The sequence below is a fragment of the Camelus bactrianus genome, chromosome 8 (genome assembly GCF_048773025.1).
Source record: "Camelus bactrianus isolate YW-2024 breed Bactrian camel chromosome 8, ASM4877302v1, whole genome shotgun sequence".
NCBI classification, from domain to species: Eukaryota; Metazoa; Chordata; class Mammalia; order Artiodactyla; family Camelidae; genus Camelus; species Camelus bactrianus.
In genome coordinates, this window is record NC_133546.1 from 60,035,938 (window position 1) to 60,052,256 (window position 16,319).

At 38.2% G+C, this 16,319-nt stretch overlaps 1 non-coding gene across 1 annotated transcript; it reads left to right on the forward strand.

The window, feature by feature from the left end:
* The first annotated feature begins 8,526 nt into the window (after positions 1-8,526).
* Positions 8,527-8,630, forward strand: LOC123615066 (U6 spliceosomal RNA). The gene has a single exon (XR_006722587.1). It is a non-coding gene; the product is annotated as a U6 spliceosomal RNA (small nuclear RNA).
* Positions 8,631-16,319: the final 7,689 nt, after the last annotated feature.

The following is a 16,319-nucleotide window of genomic DNA, read 5'->3' on the forward strand; positions in this document are numbered from 1 at the left end:
CCTCTGTGTCTATGAGATTCAATTGTGCTCAGTTGGTTGAGTTAAAAAACGGCCTTGTTTGAGCGAAAACAATGGGTGACATTTGTAGAGCACGCAGTCTGTGGCAGACACTTGGCATGCGCCAAGTGCTTTACAGGTATTAACTCATTTAATTCTCATAACAGCTTTTGAGTTTGTTAATGTGATTGTTTATCTTCGCTTTACAGATGGGGGGGGGGTCCAAGTTTACACAGCTAGTAAACAGTGAATCCAGTATAGAACAGAAACCAGTCTGGCTCCAGTGGCCTACTTTCAGCCACCATGCTCTCTATTGCTTATGTAAGTAGACATCCAAATTCTTACACGCCTCCCCGGTTTGTCTATTTACATCAGAACCCATAACAATCACTCATTGTAAATAAATTTACTGCAGCAACCCTGCCTGTTGACATCAGTAGTACCCATGTTTGCTTGCTTTTATCAGGCAGCTATAAACAACAGAAAATGGCTCCATATAAATTCTAGATAGAAGCTGCTGTTTATATTGCTTGTTATGAATTAACAAAGCTGTCACTTGAGGTGGAGGAGATAGATTCATTTCAAGCTCTGTTCAGTGGATGTGCACGTGCATGCATATATGTGTTGAGTTTCCGTTGTTGGCGGCCTAGATTTCTTTTTTTTCCTGACTTCTTTATATTTATTTATTTTTATTGAAGTGTAGTCAGTTTACAATATTGTGTCAATGTCTGGTGTACAGCATGGTGTTTCAGTTATACATATACACACATATATTCGTTTTTATATTCTTTTTCATTATAGGTTACTACAAGATATTGAATGTAGTTACCAAGAAACCTATACTTCTTACATTTAGTGCTTTGTATCCTTAATTTGATTTATTTAATAAATTGTAATAATTTGTTGAAGGTATATCTTCCCCTCCAGTTTTTGAACTCTTCTGCTTCCCCGCCATGTTCTACCACCTAACTAGCATGGTATGGTGGTGACACAACCCTTCCTTATCAGCAAGTGTTTGCTGGCTGATTATTCCGCTTGCATCTAATAAGCTAGTTGCGTTATGGGCACAGTTAGCCACTCACCTGTGCTAACTACCTGCACACACTGTGTGTATCAGTGTTCATGCTTCTCCCCAGACTTCCCAGTCCCTTACCTGTGGGAGTTGAGGGGCAGGAAGAGTGGCTTCTGGAAACTGATGGAGTTGGACGTAGGGCCTTCTTGAATCTGGGCAGTTCAGTAATTCTTACTATTATTTTCATTTATATCCATAACATTCATACCACTGTCTACCTCTATGAGCTGCTGCTAAGGAGGCTGTAGTTATTTTTACTAGAAACATTAAAAAAATCAGGTATGAGGTATAGGATGCTTCCAGATATAGCTGAGGCTATATCTGGAAAAAATAATACAGTACCCAGAATTTAGTATTAAGCTGTTAATTCTGATCTTTGCTTTGGAGGAGAGGTGGGTAGAGAGAGTTCTCATTGAAGAACTGGTTTTAAAGTACAAAGATACATCTTCTCTCACTGCTCAGAAAACAAGCCTCCATGACACCTGACTCCATAACTTTCAGAACAAGAAAGTCGTGACAAATAAGTGCTGTGGTGAGAAGAGTAGACTGAATGTTTCCTTTCCCTTGGAAAAGCAGTGTTATTCATGACTGAAACACGAGCCAAACTGTACAAGACTATGCTGGATATTTTTCTGGACTTCAAATTCAGAACTCCTTTTGGCAAGACAACAGACTTTGATGTGGTTTATTTTCTTTTAATTAGGATAAAATAAGATAATAAAGTAAAATCTTCAACTTAGGCTTGCAAAGCATGACCTCAGTGAGAAGAAAAAATATTTTGAGAACCCAGAAAAAGAAATTGAATGAAAAACTAGATAGCACATTAAGAAATCACTTCTGAAAAGAAAAGAAATTAATTCTGGGCTAAGATGTTGGAAAAGCTGGCTGTCATTTGGCCGAAAGTAGTGATCCAAGAAAGTAGGTCAACAGAGGGTTGAAATTTTGATTGGGGCTGAAGGGACACAGAGGAATCGTGTACTCATTGTTAAGGAAATAAAACTTTATCCAGACAATGAGTAACTACCCGATGCTGTTAAATAGGGGAGAAGTAAAACCAGATTTTTGTTCTGGAAGAATAATTGATGACTAGGTGGAAGATAAGTTGGCAACAGAGAGACTTTGATCTGAGAGAAGCTAAAAGCTTCTCGCAAAGTCCCAGGAATCCAGGAACCTTCCATAGACAGAAGTGATCAGACCTGATGCCTGACTGAATGTGTTTGGAGGAGGGGGACATGATGGAGAAAAGAAGGAAAGATGACTGAAGTTTTTAGTGTGAACAGCTGGAGGGTAAAGTCATTCAACAAAACAGGGGCAACGGGAGCGTGAAGGGCCAGGTGATGGATATGCCTGAGAGGCAGTGGATGCCGCCAGCCAGGAGACGATCAGTGGGCTTAGGAAAGAGGGAGAGTCAGGAAAGTGCATGTCCATGTACCTACTATGCATAATGGTTGCACCTAGAGGAGAATTAAACCATCCAGGGAGTGAATGAGTAGGCAGGAAAAATCTTAAGCTGAGGAAGAAACTCTGGAGCACAAAAACAAAAGGAACGAGCAAAAACATCTGGTGGGAACCTTGCTTCTCTTGGGTCAGGTTCTATGACAACTTGTTTTCAAGTTCTGTATAGATTTCTTCAAATGACCCATGAGGTAAAGGCTGCTATTTTAAAGCCTGGAATGTCCTGGTACTAAGTTACTTGAGGCTCCCTTTGACTTCCCTCCCCCTTGGCGGTGAGATTAACTGCTCTGCTGACCATAACTGTTCCTGGAGATGAGGACAGTGAGGTACTGTCATAGAGGAGAGGCTTCTCGGCCCAATTTCCTAGGGCCTGATACTACAGCACTGAGAACACACAACCTGGCTTGTGCTGGATGAGATCGTTTCTCTACTAAAGTGAGAGTCCAGGAAAACGGAGAGAAATTTTATGGCTCCCCTACCCTTGTTGATACAGCATTGAGAGCTTGGAGCCAATGCAGTGCTTGAGGGTTCTTCAAGCAATTCCTCTCTCGAACAATGTGTACACCTTGACCTTGATCATACTGTAGTTAATAATTACCTTTACTAAAGCATTCACCTCAAAACTTCTCGGTCATTTTGGTGGTTGCTAGCAGGAATAGATGGCATGGATGGTCACAGAGTGCTTAAAATTCTCAAGATATTTTATGAAAGATGTAATGAAGAGCCATTAATACAATTAGAAATGTGTGGTCTAAAAATTAATAAATAAATACCTAGCAATTAGAGACATGATGGAAGATGAAACAGGAAGCAAACTAGACATTTACAATAAAACTGATTAAGAAAATACAATTGCAATGTTCCCCAAGGTCTTCTGCATAAAGTGCCTTCCTCTTCTGTTTTGCTACCAGGCATGAGACCAAAATAGGGAAAAATGAAACACTGGTGGAAACTTCTGGCTAACCAGAAAAAGATACAAAAGCCAAGTTAAGTCTTTTTACTAGTTAACATTTTAAAATATTTGCTATTTGTTAATATGGCACAAAATAAACCTCAGGCAATTGGTTAAATTGAAACTGGAGCAAAGGTAGAAGATTCAGTGGCTAGAGAGAAGTGATCAAAGGGTACAACGTTTCAGTTATGCAAGATGAAAAAGTCCTAGAGATCTACTCTACAGCCTGGTACCTGTGTTGACAATATTAAAAATTTGCTTAGAGGGTAGATCTTATATTAAGTGTTCTTATCACACACACACACACACACACACACACAAATAAAATAAAGAAGGCAGGAGGAAACTTTGAGAAGTGATAGATATGTTTATGGCATAGACTGTGGTGATGGTTTCACAGGTATATACTTAAATCCAAAGTTACCAAGTTGTACACACTAAAAATGTACGGCTTTTTGTATGTCAATCATACCTCAATAAAGTGCCTTATTAAAAAAAAAGAAATGCCTGTAAGAACCTCAAAGCCTTCCAAGTGTTGTAAAAATTTCTTCCAGAGCATGGTGATTTCTAAGTTAAAAGGTTTAGAGGATTTGAATCAACTCTAGGGATGGTTCCCAGTTTAGCTTAAGTAATGGCTGAGAACATTTAAATATTAGTAGTTATGGTAACAAACTATAGGTGAGGTTGCATTTTTGAAAACATGCCTCTAAATTGGGTGGCCTGTGTTTATGTAGTGACAGAGGCAGGGACCTCGTCCCGGCCCTGACACTACCTGGGCCCCCTCAGGCCATTCAGGTACTCACCTGCAAAGTGAGGACATTGGACTCAGTTATGTGTAAGACCCATTCTAGGATAAAGGTACTCCTCTGGAATCCCATTCCTTAATCATGCTGCTTCCTTGCTTCAATAAAATATTTTCTTTTTTAAAGCACAATTTAGTAGTAAGACAATCTTTTCTCTTTGATTTAGTTGCTAATGGATGGGGAGAATAAAAGGACCTATTACAATCTAATTATTCTGATGGTTTCCTCCCATTCCCTTTCCCTTTTTGCTCTTTATTTTCTTTTAAAATGTCATTTTTCTTATTTCTCACATTTAAATGTAATCCATCATAAATGTTTCCTCATCTATAAAATGGAAATAATGGTCCCTGTATAAAAATCTCACAGCTAAATTGTTACATGAATTAAATGAAGTTAGTTTATGTAAACACTTGGAACAGTTCCTGGTATATAATTGTATAAGCACTCAAAAATGTTAGTTATTAGGTATATCAAGCCCTTCCCCTGCATCTCTTCACTGACAAAAATCCAGGCATCCAAAGTGCTTTGAAAGAAAATAATAGAATTTCTGCAATCATGAGAAATAGCAACAGTATTAGAAATCACAAATCTCCAGTCTTTTCTGCAGTTCTTGAAATACTGTTAAAACACAGCATCTGTAACTCAGTGACCTGCTGACTGAAGTAGATGCATCACCACCATCAAATGACTTAGGTAGTAATGTTTTAACTGGAAATATCTCCTTTGTTCAAAAGTGACATTTCAATGCTCTCCAAGGTGAATCTGGCGTTGGCATCTCCAACGCTGTGTACCAGGCCATGCCATCTGCAGATGCAGAATTTCATATAATGTGCAGTCCTTTTATGCCTCTGCTGTGCCTTTATCTACTGTATTAGTCTGCCTGGGCTGCTGTAGCAAAATACCAGAGACTAGGTAGTGTGAACAACAGAAATTTATTTACTCACTGTTCTGGAGGCTAGAAGCCCAAGATCAAGTTGCTGTCAGGATTGGTATTTGGTGAGCTCTCTCTTCCTGGCTGCAGACAGCCATTTTCTCACTGTGTCCTCAAAGGACTTTTCCTCTGTGCTGGGGAGGGAGCGGGGCGTGGGGCAGAGAAAGAGAAAGAGAGGTATCTGGTGTCTTTTCCTCTTCTAATAAGGACACCAATCCCATTGGATTAGGAGTCCATCCTTCTGACCTCATTTAGCCTTTACTGCCCTAAAGGCTTTCTCTCCAAAGATAGTCACATGGGGTGTCAGGTCTTCAACCTATGAATTTGGGGGAATACAGTCCATAACATCTACCCAACACCAGCAGTCCAAAATAACTACATATCAGTAAAGCAGACAATTTGTTTCAAGTAAATACTCATTATAGGCTATAATAATAAGTATTTCTAAAAGGAAACATCTATGATAAACACATACACAGAATTAGATAAATTATTCATAAAGACTTCCCAAATATTTTCCTTGAGAAGCTGGAAATTCTTAATGTGCACTTATGATAATATTAGAATTGAAAATGTTCATTTCCTTTTAAGACATCATTCCTTGAAATTTCATGTTTTTTCATAGTGATAAGTATGAATCAAATTAGAGGGTTCCTCAAAAGCTATATTTTACAGTCCTATTTGCTCTAATAAATTTTTATGTCCAGAAAAAATTATAATTTGAAAAGACACATGCACCTCATTGTTCACAGCAACACTATTTACAATAGCTAAGACTGGAAACAACCTGAGTGTCCATTGACAGAAGGCTGGATAAAGATGTGGTGTGTGTGTATATATATATAATGGGATATTACTCAGCCATAAAAAAGAATGAAATAATGCTATTTGCAGCAAAATCGATGGACCTAGAGATTATCATATTAAGTGAAGTAAATCACACAAAGACAAATATCATATGATATTGGTTATATGTGGAACCTAAAAAAAAAATACAAGTTTTATTTATAAACTAGAAATATACTCATGGGCATAGAAACCAAGCTGTGGTTAACCAGGGGTGGGGTGGGAGGGGTTGAAGGGGTGGGGGATAGATTAGGAGTTTGGGATTAATGGATACACATTACTACATATAAAACAGATAAACAACAAGGACCTACTGTACAGCACAGGGAACTATATTCAGCTTCTTGTAATGAGCTGAAATGGGAAAGAATCTGAAAAAAAAATGTGTATGCATATGTATAACTGAATCGCTTTGCCATATACCTGAAAGTAACATCGTAAATTGACTGCACTTCAATAAAAAATAAGAATTAAAAAAAAATTTATGTCAACTAACAAAAATTTAATTATTGTTACTATTATAAGCTTCTTGACTTCACTAAAACTAGATTCCTTTGTTATAAATTGTTATAAAATGTTATTAATATGGCCTAGAAGAAAAATTCATTCAAGCTGAATTATGAGAAAAGATATAGTTAATTCAACATTTTAATTTTTTTCGGGCAGATATGATAGCTCGCCAGTTTTAGGAAATCTGAAATGTCACTTCTGTTATCATTTCAGAAAAACAAATACTTTATTCGTTGTCTGATTCATACCAAATGGCAGCAATTGTTGCTCTCATTTTTTTTTTTCTCGTCTAAAATTAGCTTATAATTTTACCCAAGTGTTGTTGTTGCCAAGAGGTCAGCTTCTTTCTCCAGGAACACTTGACCATGCAGAGATCTGCAATCAGGAGGACATGTAATACGGATCTATCATGTTGCTTTGAAAGCTTCCAAGCCCGGATTGGACCATAACATTCAATACCAGAGTTTAGCACAGAACAAAGTTAATTGTGGAACAGTGTATACTATTGAGTGGAGGTGAACCAAAATTTTAGCTAAAGTGGGAATAAAAGGCCTAAAGTCAAAGTTATTACACTGAAATAGCCAAGGTTTATGCTCATCATTAAAAGACACAGACCCTTAGGGGCAAAAAATTAAAATAAATAAATAAATAAATAAATAAATAAAACAAGAAAAAAGAAAAAATAGAAAAAAAGAGACAAATCCTATACCAGATAATTTGTGAATAATAGAGAAACTATGGAAATAAACTAACAATGCAACGCGTATGAAAAACAGAAGAAAAAAGGGAGTAAGGAAACATTTTCTAGCTGTGACATTTTTACATTGCTATAGTCTTGTCTAAATATTTTTATTTTAAAAATTAAGTCTGCAATAAATACTGTAAAATACAGACACAAAAATACATATTTTTAGCCCAGGGAATACACAATAAAGGTGAAGTTTAAGAAAACAAACTAGGTGGGGGAAGCATATAGCTCAATGGTGGAGTGTGTGCTTAGCATGCATGAAGTCCTGGGTTCAATCCCCAGTACCTCCTCTAAAAATAAGTAAATAATTAAAAAAAATTACCACCTTCCCCCACAAAAGTAGGAAATTTTTAAAAATTAAAACAGGAAAACAAACTAGTATAAATTAAATAAGTGAAGAGGCCAAGACTGCCAATTTATAACCAGCCTATTTGTCTGCTTTCAATAAATGGCTAAATAAGTTTTATGCACAATCATATTAAACCAGAGTTTCTACCATTGCACAGTAGGATAATCTATCATCACTGCTAATCCAAGATAAGTTGATCTTCAAATACCTAATGCAAAATGAAAAAAACATTAAAAGGACAAAACAGACAAAAAATAAAACAAATACCAAACGCTGTGAATTAAACAAATTCCACAAACTTTAACCTAGATTCTAGTTTCAAATTTCCAAATTCTTTCTATAAAGTGCTTCTTATGTCCCTTTTTGGCGTTTGAGTACTAATATTTCCAGAGCTTTATTGTTTTTAAATCCATATAGAAATCCAGAAAATATTTGTTGCTTAACTTTGGTTGACTCGGTACCTGAAACAATTACTAGTAAAGCTTCAGTAGAATTGAGACCCATGTATGTAAGGAAATTACAGGGAATTACACAGAATCAGCTTAACAACCCATGATTTTGACAGGACAGCAAGGCTCTGTGGAAGTTGAAAAACCTTAAAAGCTGATGAACAATCCGAAAGAAACATCGTATGAAGAATATCGATTGATCTGTAAGGTGAAAGCACTGTAGTGCTGGATTCTACTTTTAGCCTTATAATTTCATATCAGAGAAATTGTCCACCATCCCTTTGCTACACTGCCTCTTTTTTTAACTTATGATGAAGTGTAGAATTGACCAAAAGAGAAATATATTCTGAGGAAATGTATACAATTAATAAGTGTATAAAACATGGGTGTTTTCTGAGTATGAAAGTATGTGTGGTGCTCACTTCAGCAGCACAAACACTAAAATTGGAAGGATATGGAGATTAGCTTGGCCCCTGCGCAAGGATGATGTGCAAATTCGTGAAGCATTCCATATTTTAAAAGAAAATCTGCATGATGTATCTGATTAGAAGTTATACAAAGCATTAAAGCATCATGTGGATGTACATGTTTGAAAAATACTTGATTAATAAGTTAGAAATAAACTGTACTAAATGAGCAGATTTAGGTGAACATGACTCACTTGGTAAGAATGTGTCTTTGTCAGCAAGGTGCTTGGAAATCGGGCCAATAAAGAGAATGAGACCTCAGAGTTTGGAGTTCCTGCAACCACAAAAAAGAAGGAGAAACAGAAGTGAAACAGGAGAAATTAGGCAGAAGCCAATGATTGAAATCACAGGGAAGTGTTGGGTTTGTGAATAAAAGGATGTTCCCGAGTCTCATTCAACTCAAGAACATTTGGGGCTTGGTGGCTGTTGTTTTCCCTCGTGCCATGATTACAAAAGCCTAAATAAACTAAAGTGTTCCTGGGTAAATGTTATCCCACCTGTCCCACCTGGGAGCAAATATATTGTGAAGCTAATGGGGCTTAAGCCTCAGGACCCCTCACTTGCACAAACCCCTTCCAAGCCCATTAAGAGCCTAGAAGTGATTTCATATGGTCATATGTTTGGGTCAAATTTGCCAAAGATAATTTCAATCACAGTCAGTTAAGACCACTATTTCTTTTCATTCTGACATTCCCTCTGATAAGCTTCCCCTTAGTCATGTCATCACCAAGCATTTTGGCATCTAGTTAATGGGAAGTTGCATACACTGGTTTGGGTTTCGTAGAATATGATCGTGTGTGATGCAGTATTTCTGTGTAGAAGGAAGTATTGCTAACCGTCCAGGTATAGAAATGGCTTCCCGGAATATTTCTACTGCCTGCTGTGCCAAGTCACATGGGATCCTGTCATGAAAAGATGCAGGGCCAGAGGTTATACTGCAGTGTGACCTTATCCTACAGTGGATGGCACCATAAGTATGTGGGAGTGGAGAAGAAACAAAGTTTAAGATGAAAGGAGGTACCAATTTGAGAAGATACATGTGCCCCAATATTCACAGCAGCACTAATTATAATAGCCAAGACATGGAAGCAACCTAAATGTCCAATGATAGGTGATTGGATAAAGAAGATGTGGTATATTTATACAATGGAATACTACTCAATCATAAAAAAGAATAAAATAATGCCATTTGCAGCAACGTGGATGGACCTGGAGATTATCATACTAGGTGAAGTAAGCCAGACAGAAAAAGAAAAATACCATATGATGTTACTTATATATGGAATCTAAAAAATGACACAAGTGAATTTATTTATAAAACAGAAACAGACTCACAGACATAGAAAACAAACTTATGGTTACTAAGGGGGAAGAGGGGAGGGGGATAAATTAGGAGTTTGGAATTAACAGATATAGATGACTGTATGCAGAATAAACGAACAACAAGAACCTACTGTTTAGCACAGGGAACTATATTCAATAGCTTGTAATAACCTATAATGGAAAATAATGTATATGTATTTGTGTATAGGTATATGTATGATTGTAAATCAACTATACTTAACTAAAAAAAATAAAAGAAGAAAAAAATGAAAGCAAGTAAAAAAGTCAGTCTATTGGAAATTTGTCCAGTCACTAGATATGTCAAATTGTTAAGAAGAGTAGCCTATTTTTATCTCCCTAGTCAAAAAAAGAGTTCTATCCTGTCAGCCCTGTCAGCAACATACTCAGTAATGCAATGTACACAATTATAAATGTGCTGTAGTCTTTCCCCCTCTTTTGAAGGAGGTTGTGCATGATAGAACTCATCAGAATTACTGTGTTACTATAAAAGAAGTCTGGTATTAGTCTGGGGCAACCCCACAGCCACAGGGACCAAGGCTCCTGTATTTCTGCTCTGTCATCCTCACTATGTGGCTTCCTTTGTGAGTTCAAGGTAACTGCTGGCACTCCAGGGATCACGTCCACATTCCAGGCAGTAGGAAGAAGGAAGAAGAGAAGGCTAAGAGGATGTGCCCCATTGCTGAATCAAATCCCTTTAAGGGGCCATTCCAGGAGTTTCTCATAGCATTTCCCTTTGGGCCAGAACTTGGTTGTGTTGCTCCAGCTAGATGCAAAAGGAGGCTGAGATGTGTAGTCTTTTCAGATAGGTGATCTGCTGCTAGAAAACAGCTTGGAACATGGCAAGCAGGCAGACAAGTGGAGACTTAAAGCAGGGAAAGCTGAAATTTAAGCATCTATGTTGGAAAAGCCAAAAAACAACAAAAAATGGCTTTGGAATTGGAGGCAACTGTCACTTTGAGTGTGGTGTGGACGAAAAACGAGATTTTTTGAAAGTCTGTGTAAGGAGCAGCTAGATCTCTAGATGCCAGCCCTAACATTGCACAGCCAGGTGCCTGAACCTTTCCCGCCCCAGTAGAAAAAGACATCTGTTCTCACCGGAAAAACTGAAACAGAGCTCTAGCCTCTGGGATATGTCAGGGAAGGAAGACAAAAGGTAAAGCAGGGAGGTTCCGTTAAATTCTACATACCGAGTTGTGAGAACCTTACTCCCCTGCCCCTACTCAACTCTTAGAATAGTAGCAGCCAGGCTTACACTCTCTCCCGAAAAATAGGACAACAACAATTACGACAAAACAAATAAAAAGCCAGCTCAAGAGAAAAATCTGCAGATGCTAATACCTGAGGGTCTACCAGGTAAAGCCTGAGTACAGGTCTATAGTAAACTGTACAGTGAAGCCACCAGTTAACACCCTGGCCAAGCTTCCAAGACATTTTTGGTGCTTCTCTCTTGAATAAGAACAGAAAGCCAAGAATCACTAGATTTTTAAAAAAAATTTTTAACATTTTTTATTGAGTAATAGTCATTTTACAATGTTGTGTCAAATTCCAGTGTAGAGCACAATTTTTCAATTATACATGAACATGTATATATTCATTGTCACATTTTCTTTTGCTGTGAGCTACCACAAGATCTCAAGAATCACTAGACTTCTGAAGAACGTCTCTGCAAGATCGCCCTATTGCCAATCTAAGGACGTGTGAGCTTGAGTCCCAGAGATGCCTGCGACCGACACTAGTGCTAGTTCTGAAGCTCTGAGTTCAAGGAAGCATGTGTTGCCCCGAGAGGCGGAAGGTGATAATGAAAAAGACTGTGTTCATGCTCAGACCCTGTGCTGCACTGTGCTCTGTCTTGTTTATTGTACATCCCAAGACTAATGGGGAGGGGGGGACTCCTGGTTCTAGTGTGATGGTCTCTGACATATATCAGGATTGGCTTAAGTGCAAAACTGCTTCAGGCTCTCAACCCCTAAAATTAACCAATGCAGCTGCTGCTACTTCTGTACTGAAAATGAATTTTTGACCTGCTACCAGACACTGGTTGAGACGGCACCACAATTGACGGACAGCTAAAACAAAAGGTTCCAATCATTTCCTGGGTGATGTCAGAGAAACAGTGGAATAAGGAAGGAGCATCCCAGTCAATCGCATTGAATTAACGTGACCAATACGTTCAGGAACATGGGAAAGGGACAGCACAGGAGGGGTCTGGAGAACTCATGGACCAGAGGCATTGTCCCCATTACATGCTGTCTCTCTGACAACAGGAACTGCAGTGAAGAAGGATGCGACTAAGCTTTATTTATTGATGGCAGTGTCCACAACCCTTGTAGTGGAAGGCAAGGGAAAGTCAGCCTGGAAGACCCACTTATATATGATGTGGCTGGCTGTACATCCCAGAGTCTTAGCTTAGTTTCTCCTGAAAGCAGGGTTGGTGACTCATTTGGAAGATAATTCCCCCTAAACAGGAGAGTGACACAGGCAAGGAGAGAAAGCCAATAAAATGTGTGTTATCGAATGGTTATCACCATGCCCAGCGAGGGCTTAATCCTGCTTGGGACCCTCTGAAGAACTATAGAATCCACTTGGAATTGTACACTATTGATAAACTGCACATATAATTAAGTAAAACACAGAATTTATACTATCTGTAGAGAAAAATAAAATAGAAATAACTTAATTATAAAATTTATATAAAAATAATTTTACAAAACACTCTTCTAAGAATTAAAGATTTGTTGATTGATCATTTGAGCACAAGTATGGTCCTTCAAGTAGCATCCGTTTTTATTTTTATTTTAATTTAAAAATTAAAAAAATTTAAGTATAAAGGTTTTTTATTATGTGTAACATAGGCAAAAGGCAAAATTATTTAAGTCCATAAATTTTTAAGGAATTTCGGATGTTCTGATTCCTTCCACTGCCCATCACCTTAGTTCCTCTAATGTTTGAGTCATAATCTTCAAGATAGCTCTTTCAAAAAAGGACTTTTGCTCAGTCCAAAGTTGCGATGTCAGTCTGTCCACGATTCTTTTAGTTGGGTTTCTTTGATCTTCAATAGAATATGGACACTCTTCAGAAATTCCCCGCCTGTAATCTTTGGGATCCAATTTCCCCAAGTAGTTTACTTTAGGGCCCTGTTTAGGGTCAGAGGAGATGGATCTGCCTGATTCTGAATTTTAGACACTTTCTAAAAGTAGCATCAGTTTTTAAAATGTGGAAGAATGAGATCAAAATTCATTTTGAAGAAACAGGAATTTAAAAGTCTCTGGTTTCTTGATGTTGGTTCTAAGAGTTGGTCCATTTGAAGTTTGTATTAACTTCAAAGGAACTCATTTCTGTTTTGAGGATTTGAAGGTGGAGGAGAAACTCCAGCCCAAGAAGGGGGCTCCATAAGTGCATCCCAGAAGAGGATGAGAAGGAAAAGGAGGTCTCTATAGGACCTGTTTCCTTGGGTCTGGGGCCATTTCTGGTTAGGTGGGTGAGTGGGGCCTGACAGCACAGGAGGCCTGAGCTACAGGGGGGAAAAGAGCAGCTCTGCTTTCAGACCAAGGCTCACCATCTGGAGGGACAACTGGGGAGTTATTGTTTGGAAAAGTTTTTTGGGATGCGGTGACTCCTGGTTCAGTGACCACATCATCCCTGTAACTTCAGCCATCATCTCCTTTTTTCTTGAGTGTCTAGATCTCTCTTTATCTAGTTCTTTTATTGGGGAAATTATTTCCTCCTTCAGGATGAAGTTGGTACACTTCAGCATTCCACAGCTGTCTGCCTGACTCTGAATTCTTTTTTTTTTAACCTGTACATATATATATATATATATTCCTTTTTATATTCTTTTTCATTATAGGCTACTACAAGATGTTGAATATAGTTCCCTGTGCTATACAGTAGAAACTTGTTGTTTATCTATTTTATATATAATAATTAGTATCTGCAACAGACTGAATTTTTTTTAAATTTTTTTGGGGGGAGGTAATTAGGTTTATTCATTTATTTATTTTAATGGAGGTACTGGGGATTGAACCCAGGACTTTGTGTATGCTAAGCATGCATTCTACCACTGAGCTATACCCTCCCTCCAGACTCTGAATTCTTACCTTTTTTTTTTTAGGGAGGGTGGTAGTTAGGTTTACTTATTTAGTTATTTTAATGGAGGTACTGGGGATTCAACCCAGGACCTCATGCATGCTAAGCATATGCTCTAACCACAGAGCTATACCTTCCCCCACTAGATTCTGAATTCTTGATGACTCTTTCTCTAGGTTAGTATCCTTCAAAGATGACTCAGTCCCTGTATCTCCTCTTTGAACAATGCCAGCCTCGTCAAGGAGCTGACATTTCTCTTGAATAAATGCCACCAGTGTTTGTGAAATTTTCAGTCAGTGTTGGTGAAAGCAGCATTTTCCAGGTCACATAAAGTCAGCTTCCAGCCAAGCAGGCAAGTCTGAACAAATATGAGACCCACCAGAAGGCCAATGACAGGTGCGCACACCACAGACTCTGGCTAGAAGCTGTAGGCAGCGGGACTTGGATTCCCGTCATATAGCCGAGGCTCTACCACCACCGCTTGTGGCTTCCCAAGGACGTCTGAAGCCAAGTTCTGCAATGGCTTGAAGCCCTCCTGTGGCACTGAAGTCCACCACAGAGTTCTGCCAAGAAGCCACGCCTCTACTGGCCCACAAAAAAAATTCTGAGATTCCTCTAGTTACGCCTGCAAACATCCCATATTGGCAACTTAAGCAAGCCACTAGTGGAGCTGGTCCAGAGGATGGATAGGTCAATTTTAAAAAGTTTTTAAAAATTACTGTCCAGTGACCCTTCTTATCTTATTAATTTTAAAAAATTGTGAAACATTTTTTATTAAGGTAAAATATACATACTATGAAACACATATATCTTAAATGTGTATTCTTTGGTGAGTTTTGACAAATATTTACACCTGTGTAACCAACACTCCAATCTAGATGTAAAACAATTTCATCACCCCTAGAAAGTTCCCTCATCCCGCCTTCCAGTAATCTCTGCTCCCTAAAGGCAATCATCACTTTGGTTTTTACTGACATATATTAATTTGGACTCTTCTTGAACTTCATATAAATGGAATCACGCAGAATGTATTCTTTTGTCTCTGGCTTCTTTTGCTCAACCTCATGTGTTTGGGGTTCATCCATGTTGGTCAATCCCTTCTTTCATTCTGAGTTGAATGCTGTTGTACAAGCACACATGACTGGACATCAGCCCACCCCTCTGCTCTCCATTCACTCCACCTCCTCCCGGCCCCCTTCTCCTTTCTCTCCCTCTCACTCATCCTCACGTGGAGGAAGCAGCCCCCTGGCTCTGCAGCAAGAGCCCCACACTGAGTGTCAAGGGGTCTTTGACCACAAAATGAGAGGCTGCCACATCCTCTGGCTTAGTTCACATTAGCTTCCCTCCTTTTTATTTTTGCAATTTATGTTTCTTTAACAAATTGATTATATTTAATACAGATGTCCTATAGAGTCTCACATAGTGGATGGTGTTGACTGCTTTCCTGTGATGCCATTAATGTGTTCTGTCCTTTGTATTACCTGAAAACTGATAGAGCCAGAGCTGTCACCAGCCACAGTTGTCACAACCTACCCTGAGGTATAAGTTTGTACAGAAAAGTTAGGACCAAAATGTGATCAGTTAGGCTTGTTTTTTTATAGTATAATTGTGACCTTGTACACTTAAAAATATTTGATATGTTTTCATTCATTGCAGTTATTATTCTTATTGATTCTCAAACTGTCCCCTTTTTAGGGGACAATTATTGTCCTCTTTATTATTATTATTATTTATTATTATTGTCCTCTTTAGGGGAAAGTTACTATCTTCTGAATATTTTTGACAGGACCCCAGAAGCCTTTGATGGCTTCTTTCCTTCTAAGATATTCCAGGCTTATCTGGTACATTTCCTGCCCCAAACCTAGCATTTGCCACTCTTCCAAGGTCATGCTTCCTTTGAGGAGAAAATATATTTAGAGAGCTTCCAGGGTGCCAAATGCTCCTGGACTGGTCATTGTTTCTAAGCCTTTTTAGTGGACAAAGTTAAGAAATATTCTTAATTGAGATGTAATTGACATAAAACATTGTACTAGTTTTAGGTATATAACATGATGATTTGATGTATGTATATATATTGTGAAATGGTTACCACAAAAAGTATAGTTAACACGCATCACCACACACAGATAACAAACATTTGTTTTCTTGTGATGAGAACTTTTAAGACCTACTCGCTTTGCAGCTTTCAAATATATAATACAGTATTGTTAAATATAGTCACCATTGCTGTACATGACATCCCTGGGACTTATTTTCTTATAGCTGGAGATCTGTACCTTTTGATCACTCATTTTATCCACACCCTACCTT